Consider the following 15,278-nt stretch of genomic DNA (forward strand, 5'->3'; position numbering starts at 1 on the left):
GAATAAGTGATAATATTCTGCTTTATTTGCTTTTACTTGTATGTGGCAAAGTTTCACCCGTGTACTAAGAAGCATTATAAATGTCCAAGCCCATGATTTAAATACTTTAAAAAATGAAAATAAATTCAAATACGGCATAAGATCGGGTGGCATCGTATATTTCTTTTTTGGAGAACCGACAGGGCTTGATTTATTACAAGCGGGAAATATAGTGATCCAAACGTCAAACTTATTTTACATCCAAACGGTGCCTTTCCGAACATGGGTTCCGTAGCGAAACTTTATCTACTGTGTCCCTCCTAGACCCTAATGTAAGAAGTGTAAAAACTTTTTATACACGAATATGTGTTTACTTATAAATACAATACTTGTCTGGTTCATACTGTTTCGTTGTCGACACATTTTTGTATTCGGTTTGTTGTGGCCTCCTCCTCCTCCCCCCCCCCCCCCCCCCCCCGGTGGACCCCTGTAGAGAATCACAACCTGCCAGCTGCCCAGACGAGAGAGAGCAGTCTAGCGCGGGCGCCCGACTCCTTTGTGAGCGGGAAGGAACGTCACCACACCATAGCGTGCAACACTGGGCCGCGGCAGCTGCTCGCTCCCTGTTTGGCCTAGCCTTTAATATATTCACTAATGCTCGTCACCAAAGCGTCAGTCTGCTTCCTATTTTCATTGGCAGTTGCACCATTCCTGCCGTTGTCTTCTGTATCGGGGAGACTACTTTAATGAAAAGAGTCGGGCGGTTGCCCGCCTGTCGTGACGTAGGTGGGACAACAAGACGAAGCCGCCTTGTAAGGAGCGGTCCGCACCCGACCGCGCCTCCCGATACGGCGGTCGACCCGCAGCTGCTCAGTCGATGCCCATTACGGAACTCAGCCGTCCTACACTACACTGCAGTGGCTGTGCAGTATATCTCTTGTGTCCACCTGCTCCAAGTTCAGCGTTGCACTTGCCTTACATCTCATTACTATTCGCTTTACCTAGTACGAATCAAACTTTCGCTCCACAGGTTTCTTTTCCCTTTCTTATCTTATGTGCGTCGGATATGTCACCTGTATTTGAATTAAATTCATGTATAGAATGGTAAATCGGTCATTAATCCGGAGAATGATGCTTTACTAGGCGTTGCTATTGAAGATGATATGCCTTTGCCTTCCTCCGACCTTCGAACTGACGTACCCAGCGCGTTAAAGGGGAGGAAGGGGGGGGGCTAAAGATCAACGTGAACTTCGAACTACGGTGCCACTCAGCATTTTATTACTTTAACAAGCACTTCTTGGAATGAAAGAACTGATAAGTGATAGAAATCATAAGACTGATGGGGGTACGAAACTGAGACCTTTCTGTTGTGTCGATTCCCTAAGGTCTCGACACAATGAGTGGCTAGGTGCACGCGAAACTAACGCAGACGGGCGTAAATTCTGAAACAGGAGACTGGATGAAAAACTATAAAGAAAAGAAGAGAGATTGTCATCTACTTAACTTTTAATGATGTTCTTCTTGTTGAAATACATCTCTTGCATAGTAGTAAGCAATTAGCAATGATACACATGGCGCCTTGCTAGGTAGTAGCGATGGACTAGCTGAAGGCTATTTAATCTGTCTCTCGGCAAATGAGAGGAAGACGTGATACGTCTTGTCGCAAGCTATGTCGTCCGTACAACTGGGGCGAGGTCAAGTCCGTTTCTTGTGACCTGCCCTGTGGTGGCGCTACGTTTGCGAATACACAGTGGCGACACGCGGGTCCGACATGTACTACAGGACCGCGGCCGATTTAAGTTACCACCTAGCAAGTGTGGTGTCTAGCGGTGACACCACATTCCTCCCCCGCAAATCGGCGAACGGTCGTGAGATAAGGCTTCCGCCCGCCGTGGGGAGGACCCCATGTTGACGTATGCGATGAGGTGGGGAGCCTAACAACAGGCGAGGCTGTGCCACCCGCACCCGGCCATTCGGTCCGAGGGGAGCTAGGAAACGCCTGCAAACCTAGTCCAGGGTGCACGTCAACATGAGGTGTTTGCGCACGGAATGATATAAGAGGAGCCGCGGGGTCGACCTCCATGTGGTCGGAGCACCCGACGGGCGAAGACGACATCTGGTCCGGAGCGGGCAAGAGGTCCATGGCGGAGGACGGCTGGTCACGGGAAGCAAGCGGCGGCGCGTGACCCAGGGAGGCGCGTGGCGGCTGCAGCGAAGCGTCCGCTGCTGGCGGCGCCGGCGGCGGCTGCGGCGGCGCGACGCCATGAGGCAAAATGGAAGGCATCGTCGGTAACACCTGGGGATGAGGCGAGCCAGTAGATGGGTCCCCAGGGCGCTGACCTGACGGCTCCGTCGCTGAAAGCAGACGGGGAGCGGCAGAACCCAGGCGACGACAGAGGCGCAGCTGATTGAGATGCCGACGCACCTCACCAGAGGCCCCCAAAACCAAATACATCGCGCGGCCGAGGCAGCGAAGAATGCGCCCTGCGAGCCAACGCTGTGAACCGCGATAGTTGCGATAATAGACAACGTCGCCAGGAGCAAAAGCAGGAGTCTGCCGCTGCACAGGAACCTGATGTGGCGGATGCAGCAAAGACATCAGAGTTCGATGAGGACGACCATGGAGCAACTCAGCCGGCGAGCGACCATCGCGGGGCTGAGAGCGATATGAGGACAAAAAGAGCAACAAAGCGTCCTCCCGAGAATGCGACTCTTTCAACTTCAACATCTGCGACTTGAAAGTCCGGACCAATCGTTCAGCGGCACCGTTTGACTGAGGCGAAAACGGCGCGGATGTCAGATGTTGAATACCATTGGCCTTGCAGAACGACTGAAATTCTGCGGACATGAATTGTGGGCCATTGTCGGAAACAAGAGTCTGCGGAAGACCTTCAATGCAAAAGATAGCAGACAAGGCTTGGATGGTGGCAGAAGACGTCGTGGAAGACATCCGGACAACAAAAGGAAAATTACTGAAAGCATCGACCACCACCAACCATCGAGCATTCCAGAATGGACCAGCAAAATCGATGTGCAATCGTTGCCAAGGGGAAGTGGCTTTCGGCCAAGCAAAGAATTTCCGCGGCGGTGCGGATTGTTGTTCGGCACACGCCACGCAAGAGGAGCACATATTCGTAATCGCAGCATCGATTCCGAACCAAGTACAGTGCTGACGAGCAAGCTGTTTCGTACGCACTATACCCCAATGTCCTTGGTGAAGAAGCTTTAAGACAGAGGACTGTAACGAACGTGGGACCACGACTCGAGACTGATCATTATCGGAACGCAACAACAAAACACCACGTCGTACAAAAAGTCTCTCCTTGTGAGCAAAAAAACGGCGAACCAAAGGATCCTCGATCCGTGACTTTGACAAGGGCCATTGCGTAGCAACAAAACGCAAAACAGTAGCAAGGACAGGGTCAGCAGCTGTGGCAGTAGCTACACGACGAAAATCAATCGGAAACGATGCGACCACGTCATCGGCTTCCGAATCAATGAACATGCAAGCAAGTTCGGAAGAATCGAATGCTTTATCCTCAGCAACAGGCAAACGGGACAACGCATCAGCGTTGCCGTGCTTAGCAGTGGACCGATACAAGATATCGTAGCGGTACTGCGAGAGAAAAAGTGACCAGCGAATGAATTTCTGCGCTGTACGTGGAGGTACAGGCTTGGTCGGATGAAAAAGTGATGTCAACGGTTTGTGGTCCGTGATGATGGTAAAGTGACGACCATACAAGAAATCGTGAAACTTTGTTACACCAAACACAAGAGCCCAAGCTTCCTTCTCTATTTGGGAATAATTTCTTTGCGCAGCTGAGAGCAATTTGGACGCAAAGGCAATAGGGCGATCATGCGAGCCATCTTTGTGCGCAAGCACAGCACCGATCCCGAAATCCGATGCATCTACCATCAACAAAAGGGGTTTTCGGGGATCGAATGGCGTAAGGCAAGTATTGGAAAGTAACGCCGATTTCAACTGACGAAAGGCGCGTTCGCATTCCGTCGTCCAGACGAACGGAACACCTTTACGGCGTAAGCGATGAAGCGGAGCTGAAATGGAAGAAGCATTGCGCACAAACCGATGATAATAATTTACCTTACCCAGCACACTCTGTAGCTGTTTTAAGTTCTGCGGTGACGGCAAGTCCTGAATGGCACGAAGGTGCTCTGGACTCGGATGTATACCTTGGGCATTTATGACATGCCCCAGGTACGGTAAGTCACGAGCAAAAAACACACATTTGTCCTTCCTCAAGCGAAGACCATTCTGACGCAATACCTGAAATAATGTTCGGAGATTCTGCAAATGTTCTGCTTCTGTCTTTCCTGAGATCACAATATCGTCCAGATAGTTCGCAGCAGTAGGGACCGACGCACAAATAGTTTGTAAATATTGCTGAAACAAAGCAGGGGCGGATGCACACCCGAATGGCAGTCTTGTGAAGCGATACAAGCCAAGATGCGTGTTTACCACTAAGACGCGCTGGGATTCTTCGTCCACAGGTATTTGCAAGTACGCATCTGCTAGGTCCAATTTTGAAAAATATTTTCCCGGGCACAGTTTGTCAAAAAGATCTTCCGGGCGGGGCAAAGGAAAAGTAGCAGTCACAAGTTGTGGATTCACAGTTGCCTTGAAGTCCACGCAAAGTCTCAGTTTTCCGGAAGGTTTTGGCAAAATTACTAAGGGTGAGGCCCAGAGAGAAGCCTGCACTCGTTCAATGACACCTTGAGATTCTAATTCGGCTAATGTTCTTGCGACCTCATCACGCAATGCGTGGGGAACATTGCGCGCTCTGAAAAATTTCGGTTGCGCGTTGTCTTTCAGTTCCAAATGCGCTACATAGTTCTTAGCGCAACCAAGGCCCGGTGCAAAAATGTCTGCAAATTCTTCACAAAGACTAGAAACACTGGCGGAAGGCACAGTCTGATTCACTGATAGGACCTGATTTACAATAGACAAATTAAACAATTGAAACAAATCTAAACCAAACAAGTTCACTGCACTAGAGGAACGAAGAACATAAAATGACACAAGTTTTGTCTGTCCCTTGTATGTGGCAAGAAGGCTGCACTGTCCTAACACAGGTATATGCTGTCCTGAGTAACTAGTTAACGTAACATTTGCGGCACGCAATGGCGGGGCGCCCAGTTGTTTGTACGTGTCGTGATTGAGCAATGAAACTGCAGCTCCGGTATCGAGCTGGAATGGTATCACTTTTCCTGCAAAGTCTACGTCCACAAAAAGTTTATTGTCTTGTTGACGACAAGAGCGACTGTCACGTGCAATTTGAACTGATACAGGTCCAGAAGCACTTGCAACTTTACGGGATTTCCGGCGACGTCGACGCACACTTTGGGTGGGACGAACACAGTCACTGTTAGCTAAAGTGTCACTGGACGGGTGGGAATGAACTACATGAATGTCCATGGGCGAAGGTCCACGAGCCTGATTGTCCTGGGTTCGATTCCGGCGCGAAGCAAAGGGCCTGGAATTTGTGTGATTGTCTGTTCTTAACTTTTTCTGGCAAACACTTTGTACATGTCCTTTCTTTTGACAGTAAAAGCAAATAGCTTGGCGTGACGGGCAATTTTCACGCGAATGTCTAGTTGCACACCGCGGGCAAGATTTCACTGCAGTTGCTTGCTTACGCGGCGCACGTGGTTGCAAGCTAGGCGGCCGCTGCGAAGTCGGGCGCGAGGGCCGCTTAGCGTCCCGTGCAGCGGGCCGGGCGGGCCGATTAACGTGACACACTGCTGGCGAAGTTTCAAATGATTCCTGAGCAAAGTCAAGTGTGTCTTGCCTGTCCAATATGTCTATCACTTGTTGCAGGGAGGGATTAACTAGCTTCAAAATCTGTTCCCTTATGCGAACATCAGAAACGTTCTGTGCAATTGCATCACGCACCATAGTATCTGAATATGGGAGGCCACATTCACAGGCAAACGCACAGTCTCTAGTAAGTCCTTGCAAAGTTGCAACCCACTCCCTGTTAGTCTGACCGGCCGTACGTTTTGTACGAAAAAACGTATACCGTTTTGCAACTACATTTACTGTTTCTTTGAAATAGGCATCTAAAGCAGACAAAATTTCTTCGTAGGACAGAGTTGCTACGTCGCGTCGGGGAAACAATTTCACTATCACACGGTAGGTAGACACACCGACACAAGAAAGCAAAAACGGCTGCCGCTCTTTACCTTGAATTCCATAAGCAGTGAGGTGGAAGTTGAACTGATCGGCCCACTCAGTCCAGCTTTCGGTTGTGGCCTCAAAGGGCCTAAATGGCGGTGCGACAGCGTTGTGTGGCTGCGGTAGCGAAGAAGCGGCTGCCGCCGCATCGGTTTGCAGCGCACGTTGACCCTGGACGAGCTGTCCAAGGGCTTCCAATAACGCCTGCGTCTGCTGATTCTGCAAGCGAAAAAATTCGGACAGTACATCTGGAGAATGCGGCGAAGCCATGACACAAGCAAATTAGAGCAAGTATAACACAAAGACTGCAACGTGGGCGCGGCATCCCATCCTCGGCGCCAAAATATTGTTGTGTCGATTCCCTAAGGTCTCGACACAATGAGTGGCTAGGTGCACGCGAAACTAACGCAGACGGGCGTAAATTCTGAAACAGGAGACTGGATGAAAAACTATAAAGAAAAGAAGAGAGATTGTCATCTACTTAACTTTTAATGATGTTCTTCTTGTTGAAATACATCTCTTGCATAGTAGTAAGCAATTAGCAATGATACACATGGCGCCTTGCTAGGTAGTAGCGATGGACTAGCTGAAGGCTATTTAATCTGTCTCTCGGCAAATGAGAGGAAGACGTGATACGTCTTGTCGCAAGCTATGTCGTCCGTACAACTGGGGCGAGGTCAAGTCCGTTTCTTGTGACCTGCCCTGTGGTGGCGCTACGTTTGCGAATACACAGTGGCGACACGCGGGTCCGACATGTACTACAGGACCGCGGCCGATTTAAGTTACCACCTAGCAAGTGTGGTGTCTAGCGGTGACACCACACTTTCGATGTATGATTCAGCAGTTTTCCACTGACGTACATGAAACCTAACCGATAATTATATTATTTAGATGGTGAATTTGAAACAATGCTTATTGGTGAGAATCTTGAAGTTAATGAACTCTCATTCATGTGAGAGTGGCCTAAACAGCCTTCCATTTTTTAGAAATAGAAATGAATTTTTGATGGTATAGTGCTTGACATGGTCAGTAAAGTGGATAAGCGATCTTAATTGTCAATACATCCTTTATATGTCTATATCGCGAGTCTGGAAAGTTATATGACCAGTTTCAACGGTGCTAGCACACTAGTTTTAATGACTCAATGGTTGTACAATGTTGTACACACTGTAACTTCATTTCATGATCTGAACATGGTTGTTAACACAATCGGAACAGGTCATACCATTTTATAAACTCGCGATCACACAAAAAGATTTATATATTCGTTTTTCCCACGTACTTCTGGAGAGAGGAACGATCGAGAACTGGTCTGGAAGTTGTTCTGTCAACAGTGTGCCAAATAATTTTGTGTGAGTTGCAGAGTAGTGATGTAGATGTACATGTTGTACTGGAAGCGTTATACGTCTTCCACCGAGCGAGATGGCGCAGTGGTTAGCACACTGGACTCCCATGCAGGTGGACGACGGTTCAAACCCTCGACCGGCCATCCTGATGTAGCTTTCCCCGTCCTTCCTTAATCCGATGATACAGATGACCTCGCTGTTGGTTCCCCTCCCCCCACCCCCACCACCCCTCCCCCAGATCAACCAACCAACCTATAAGTCTTCTTTGTTCACATAGTTACTATTAAAGTTCCTTCTGGCCAAATGATTTGCCATCTTAGGAAATAACTAGGGAGTCTGGAGGCGCCAGGTCAGGACCTCCGTATCCAAAGGTAATGAGAGATCGCTGTTCGAACTACTGCAGCAGAGCAGTTCCTGAGTATTGCTCTTAGTCTAAGACTCTTAACACTCGTAGAAGATACAGAGAAAATCCAACAAAGTGCGACGCGTTTATCACGCGTTAGTTAAGTAAGCTCGAGAGCGCTACGATCGTGCTCATGAACGTCAAGTAGCAGACGTTGCAAGAGAGGCGTTGTGCCCTCACGGAGAGGATTGGTGCTAAAACTGCGAAAGGATGTTCTTCAAGAAGAGTCTGGTAAAATATTACTTCTTCCCACATACGTTTCCTGAACTGACTTCGAGAAACCAGAGAAATTCCAGTCATACCGACAGTCGTTCTTCTCGCCCACAATGCACGAATGGAACAAGAAAGTAACGAAATAACAATTGCCGATGTAGTACACACACCGTAACGTAGTTTTGCAGAGTAGGTGTAGATGTTTATTTGCAGAGTAGGCGTCGATGTGTATTTACTGAGAAGATGTACATGTAAATTTACGGAGTAAATATAGGTATAGATCTGTGGAGCAGGTGTAAATGTAGATTTTCTGGGCCTCGTGGAAGCGAGCATTTTCGTGCTGGAGGCTGACGCCCTTCCTCTTCCGAATCTCTCGACTGGAGTTGGTAAAGTGATAATACCTTTCATCGTTTCTTGTGCTCACAGGAGCCATCAGTAGACTAAAAATCCACCTTTCCGTCCCAAAACCCAGTTTCCGTGACTTTGCCAGCAGACTGTATTTGTTTGAATTTTAATGGCTTGGGCAATTAGGAAAGCGATCGCTCATCTGTCTGGTTTGGTTTCAGGCGTGAAGTTGTACATCCACCTGACGTCAGCCCGAACACTTGAAATAATAATTGCTGCCATTCATGATTCTCAGAACCCATATTGTGCACACCGTCCGTCCTGCCTTCTGTGTCTAAGTCCTACAAATAGCTTTCCAAGAAACCTCAGCGTGTATATACAAAGGTCATCGACATTGACGTGGCTAACCTGTTGGAAATTGACAATGTCCCTTTTAAAAAAATTATTAGCAAAATTGACTGCGATCAGCGGTCAAATACCACAAACTTTTACAGCAGCATTCGGAAATCCGGAGTTATTGACAGGGAGCATGCGTTTATCAAGAGCCTAGTCGTGACTCCCAGCTTGGAGCAAACAGCTGGTGGTCCCAAGCCATAGAATTTCTGCCACTAGCAAATTACACATTTTGTATCTGGTAGACCTCTGTGGTCGTCTATGAAATCCAAATCATGAAAAATCTTGTTGCTGAACAGCCAATTAAATCCAATAGCCGCAATTCGGAGAAGACGAAATATTCACCCACCGGCACAGATTCCTGAAGGAGGTGTTGTCACGATGTCTCTTCTAATTATTTTCGTTCACTCAGCTGATTCTGTGCTTCAGCTGTCGGTTATGAAATCTGATAACATTCTTTCGGTATGAGAAACACAGTGGAGCTCTTTGGGTGCGTTATGTGTATAGTTTAACGCGTAAGTACCTTTTTTTCGTAATGTCTGTCCGCGGGTTACATCACATCCTTCTTCTTTTTACGTCGTGTAGCTGACAGATTGCCTGGTGAACCGACAAGGGCATTTTCCTAACGACTTCCCCTCCTCCTCTACAAGAAGTGCAAGTTTATTACAAGCTTGCCGCGCCACCGACACTTTAAACGAGTGACAGTTCGCCTGACGACCCTCGGCTACGCAACCCGCGCAGCCAAGGTGTTGCTCCGGCGCCTTCCGTGCAGGCGCTCCGAGTAATTGATGCAGCATGGATTGAGCATTGCACTTTACGTTTGTGTGTACATGAAGTATTCATGAGCAACAAGTGCTAAAACTACTATTGCTTCTCGTAGTTTACACCGAAGACCTCGTACGCGGACGTACTGCTAAATGTGTAAATGTTGCCAACGGAACAGCTTTGCTTCTGTGATCCTGTACTTTACAATAGCAGTATGAAGGCGAGAGACAAACAGAAAAAACTTCACTAAAATATCGACAGTTTTAATGATTTTGTCGCGAAATATCTAGGTACAATACAATTGTTTTGTCGCAGTGAAAAATTAATTAATTCACTAGTAAAAACATTTCTTTACATTTTTACCTGCCATTTTTACTTCTAACGTAGAATTAATTATTGACATTATTGCAGCGAAGACATTCTAGAAATATAATAACGTATGTTTCGGTGTAAACTTAAACATTTTGCAAAACATAATTAAGCGAGGGACTCGTAGTTTTGCAGCAGCTGTCGCATCCTTTGACGAGGACTACAGTAGATACTCTTGCGAAGTGAAGTAAGGGACCTATGAAGTATTCGTCCAACCATGGAAATTTGGAAATTTATGATAAGGTCTTATGGGACCAAACTGTTGAAGTCATCGGTCCCTAAGCTTACACACTACTTAATCTAACTGAAACTAACTTACGCTAAGGACGACAAACACACCCATGCCCGAGGGAGGACTCGAAGCTCCAACGGGGGAAGCCGCGCGCCAACCATGTGCCTAAACTGAAATAATACTTCGTACGATCATCATTTCGGTTACGCTCTCAGCACTGTACGGCTGCGACTCTGGCGAAGCTTAGTGTTTTAATTACCGGTTGTCTGCTACGTCCAGTGACGGTTGATTCGTATGTCTGCGAAAACGGTTTGTTAGTGTAAAGGTGACCAGATGAGAATTGGTAACGAATTTACGCCATATGAATTGTCTCTGCTGATCACTAAAGCAGCTTAGAAGCTAGGGAAAGTACCATGGTGACTGCAAGATATAGATTAACCAGAGTTATCATGTCTCTGGAAGTTAGTTGTTAGTTACGGAAAGAATAAGTGCACCGTATAATCAGTTCAGTTCTCATAACTGGTGAACTTACTAGCGAGGGATCATTTGGTTCCACAACTCCCTCCTTAGTTTATCACAGGAGACATTAATATTTGAGCTTCTTACAAGTTGATGAGCCTGCGTCTTGCGGTTTTCTCCCCGGCTATCTCCTTCTCGTACCGCTTTGCTAATAGCGACATTTCCAGGAAAATAATGAGAACACTCTTAGAGAGTTTTCCAACTAACTAAAAATGAATTGTGGAAAAAAGACATATTGAGTGAATGAAATATTAACATTTCCCATTATATTTTGAGCAGGTAGTGCCCCACAGCTCGTAAAAATTTAGGAAAAAGATCATGTCTCAAAACTGCCAATAGATGGTAATTAAATATCAGTTTCGATGACCACATCACCTTCAGGCATCATAAAATTATTTACAGCATTCTATGTTGTAGCGTTCGTACTGTTACGTAGAAAAATGTAAAAAAGTGTCCAGGGTTACAGTCGTTGGTATTAAAATGAGTCGTATGATCAACAGTAAAATCAACTGACACGGTTCAGCCTTCATCGTACATTGTCATCATCAGGTTCCATCCATTTGTGTGGAATGCACAGTACATAAAATGTGGTGACAAAAGCCATGAGATAGCGATATGCAGGTATAGAGATGGCGGTAGTATCGCCTACGAAAGGTATAAAAGGGCAGTGCGCTGGCGGAGCTGTCATTTATACTCAGGTGATTCATGTGAAAAGGCTTCCGACGTGATTATGGTCGCATGACGGGAATAACAGATTTTGAAAGCGGAATGGTAGGTGGAGCTCGATCCATTTAACATTCCCTTTCGGAAATCGTATGGGAATTCAGTATTCCAAGATTCACAGTGTTAACAGTATGCCGAGAATACCATATTTCAGGCATTACTTCTCAGCATGGACAACGCAGCGCTCGACTGCATCCACTTAACGACGGAGAGCAACGGCTTTTGCGCAGACTTGTCAGTGCTAACATACAGGCAAAACTGCATGAAAGAACCGCAGAAAGCAATGTGGGGCGAAGGACGAACGTATCCGCTAGGCCAGTGTGGCGAAATTTGGCGTTAAGGGCCTATGGAAGCAGAGGACCGACGTAAGTGCCTTTGCTAGCAGCACGACATCGCCTGTAGCCTTATCAGTCGGACCCGAGACGACTGAAAAACTGTGGTCTGATCAGATGAGTCCCGATTTTAGTTGGCAAGAGCTGATGGTAGGATTTGATTGTGGTGTAGACGCCACGAAACCATGGTCCCAAGTTGTCAACAAGGCACTATGCAATCTGGTGGTGGCCCTTAATGGTGTGGGTTTTGTTTACAAGGGATGGGCTGGGTCCTCTGGTCATGGACTGGATCCTCTAGTCCAACTGAACTGATCACTGACTGGAAATGGTTATGTCCGGCTACTTGGAGGCCATTTGCAGCCATTCGTTGACTTCATGTCCCCAGACAAAGATTGAATTTTTATGGATGACGTTGCGCTGTGTCACCGGGCCATAATTGTTCGCAATTGGTTGGAAAAACTTTCTAGACAGTTCAAGCGAATGATTTGGCCACCCAGATCGCCCTTCATGTATCCCGCCGAACATTTATGGGACGTAATCGAGATGTCAGTTCGTGCACAAAGCCCTGCACTGTTAAAACTTTCGCAATTATGGACGGTTATAGAGGCAGCATGGCCCAATATTTGTGCAGGGGACTTCCAACGACTTGTTGAGTACATGCCACGTCGAGTTGCTGAACTACAACGGACAGAAGGAGTTTCTACACGATATTAGGAGGTATCCCATGACTTGTTATCTCAATGTATAATGCATCTACTGTTGACGGCAGTGACGCTGGAGCACATCGTTAATCATAGGTTTTTCATGAATTGTTACTTATTTACACGCAGAGTAGGTGTAACAGGTAAATGTTTAACGTCCTGGAAGCCAACTGACATTGCAATCAAGTGTGAGACCGTCACGATGAAGATACAGCGATCTAGAAACGTGAAAGGTGGTAATTATGTGCAGTTAACCATTTTAATAGTTATTGATGTAATTCGAGAAATAATGCTCTGGTATCAGGTTGCTAACACTGTTTGTGGCGTTCGTTAAATAAAATAAAAACACATTGGATTTAGATAAATTCAAGCGCTCTAGAAACTTGAAGAGTAATAATTACGTGCAATCAGCCTTTTTGATAGTTCTTGATGCAGTTCGGAGACAGTGCTCTCGTATCAGGTTGCTGACATTCTGTCTGTGGTGTTCCTTGAATAAAATAAAAACTCATTGAACTCCGATAAAATCGTCTACTTAACATACTGCAGTTGCGTAGCAAGGTAGGATGCGATGGCCTTTTATTCAGCTGTGTGTACCAGCTGCCCACTTGACACTTCTCGTTATATCCGGAGGTAGTTATGAGCTGCTACGACCAATGTATCAAGGTGCATGCGCAGCTTCTGTTTATAATACCAAAGATATTTGACCAACCATTAGTTATTACTTCCGTGGAATACTAAAGACTTATAACTACTCATATGCATTGAAATATATCCAAAGGACTGTTTGAAAAATCGCTTTCTGTTTACATTCATTTGCACATTAGAAACTTTGTTAGATTTCCTCGTGAGTGGAGCTTTTTCTAATTCTTCCAGAAAGTCGATTTTCTGCCTTTTCTTTTCCATACACATGATTTCAGAGTCTTGTATATCATTTAAGATGTGACAAGTTTCACACGCTTGGTTGGTTGCTGTTGATTTATTTTAATAACCGAAAGCGCCTTTGGATACTTTGTATCTCACCAAAAAAGTACTTCCTGTTTGTCCGATATATTTGCACTAATAGGACGTGCACTCTGATTTTATATACTCTCAAGCTTTCAAATTTGTTCATCTTGTTGCAGACATAATGGAAGCTACACAACACTAAATTATTTGAATGGAGCGCTACTTTGACGCCGCAAAACTTAAAAATGTTCGCTATCCTTTGTGAGACTATTCCTTGATGTGGCATACTGACCATCTTCATTTGATCCTGCTAGCTTTGTCGACGTGATTGATAAATGATGTACTTCCGTGTGTTCTGCTGAGTTGGTGTTTCCATTTTACATGCAACATTTCACCGACACAGACTGCTGTCTAATGCAGCCTCTGTGAGTATTGGTGCGTACTCGCTTCCTGGATTCCAACCAAACTGAACTATTATCGTTCTCGCGCCGCTGTTTACAGCTGAGTTCGACTACAGACGCCACTATTCTGGCTGCTGTACTTGTTTTTCAGAGCACGCATTGACATTCCGCGAAACGTAAATTCTCTCAGCGTTTTCCAGCTCTGGTGGATGCGATGGCCGGCGAGTTTTTAATAAATTGAGTGCCGGACCCCAAGTCTTTTTTTAATTTAAATCTTCGTCCCCGGTTATTAGGTTTTCTGACATCACTGCCTCGAGTATAACCATAAAATGAAATACGATGAGGCCAGTATCGTGGTGGAAATGCCAAGTTTCTGAGGCATCGTAATTAAGGGATCTATCGAAATAGAGACAGAAACTTAATAAACAGGGACAGAGGTTTCAGTTTAAACAAGTCTTGGCGTCCGGTACTCAATTTATTAAAATCTCTCCTGCCATCACAGCTACCAGAGCTGGGAAATACTGATAGAATGTGCGTTTCGCGGAATATTAGAGCGGGCTGTGAAAAACAAAGAGCACTACAGGGCGTAGCGGGACGTCGGGAACCTAACTCGTCTAGATATAGCGACAGTAAACCAACCATAGTTCACGGTCTGTTAGGATTCCAGCAGCAAGTGGGGAAGACGGGTGGGTAGGTCGTCGAAATATTGTGCATAAAATGGAAACAGCATCTCGGCAGAATAACCGAAGTGCACCATTGTAACCCTTAATAATGTTCCCAGTTCTGTGTCTTTATACCAGTTCTTAATCACTGGAATTTCCTTATTTAACTTGATGACCAATTCCAGTCAGTAATGAACGTGGAGCCTGGAGAATGGCACGACATCATCTAGCGTAGAAACACAACAATTTAGGTTCACGTACTATTGTAAAATTTTATAGTCTGCCGTGCTACGACATACCGTTGGCACTAGCTGCAGAATAATAAAGATTTTAGCAGCTCTGTGGTGCTTCTACATACAAATGTCACCTGACATTAGTTGATCGGATGTTTCAACGATTACTACTATAGCAGCACTCTGTTGCACTCATCTTGGCTAATAATCGCGCTTTCCAACCATATCGATGAACCGTATTCTGTGCTGGAACAAAGAGAGGCAAGGAAGCATATAATTTTCGTAACTTGATGAGTGTGACTGCAGCAGACGGACACAGCTTCGAAATTGAGAAAAGGTCGAACAATGGTCAACTAGTATCCCTAAATGAATGACGCAACCTGACCTTCAGACAGAAGAGGGCGTACGTTTTCTTCATCAGACAAGTCCTCTGCACCCTTCAGAACGACAAACTACTGGAACAGTTTTTCATCCTCGCTTTTACTCATTGTTTGAATCGGCTCACTCTAATATTTACAATTTTG

The sequence above is a fragment of the Schistocerca nitens genome, chromosome 4 (assembly GCF_023898315.1).
Source record: "Schistocerca nitens isolate TAMUIC-IGC-003100 chromosome 4, iqSchNite1.1, whole genome shotgun sequence".
Taxonomy (NCBI): Eukaryota; Metazoa; Arthropoda; class Insecta; order Orthoptera; family Acrididae; genus Schistocerca; species Schistocerca nitens.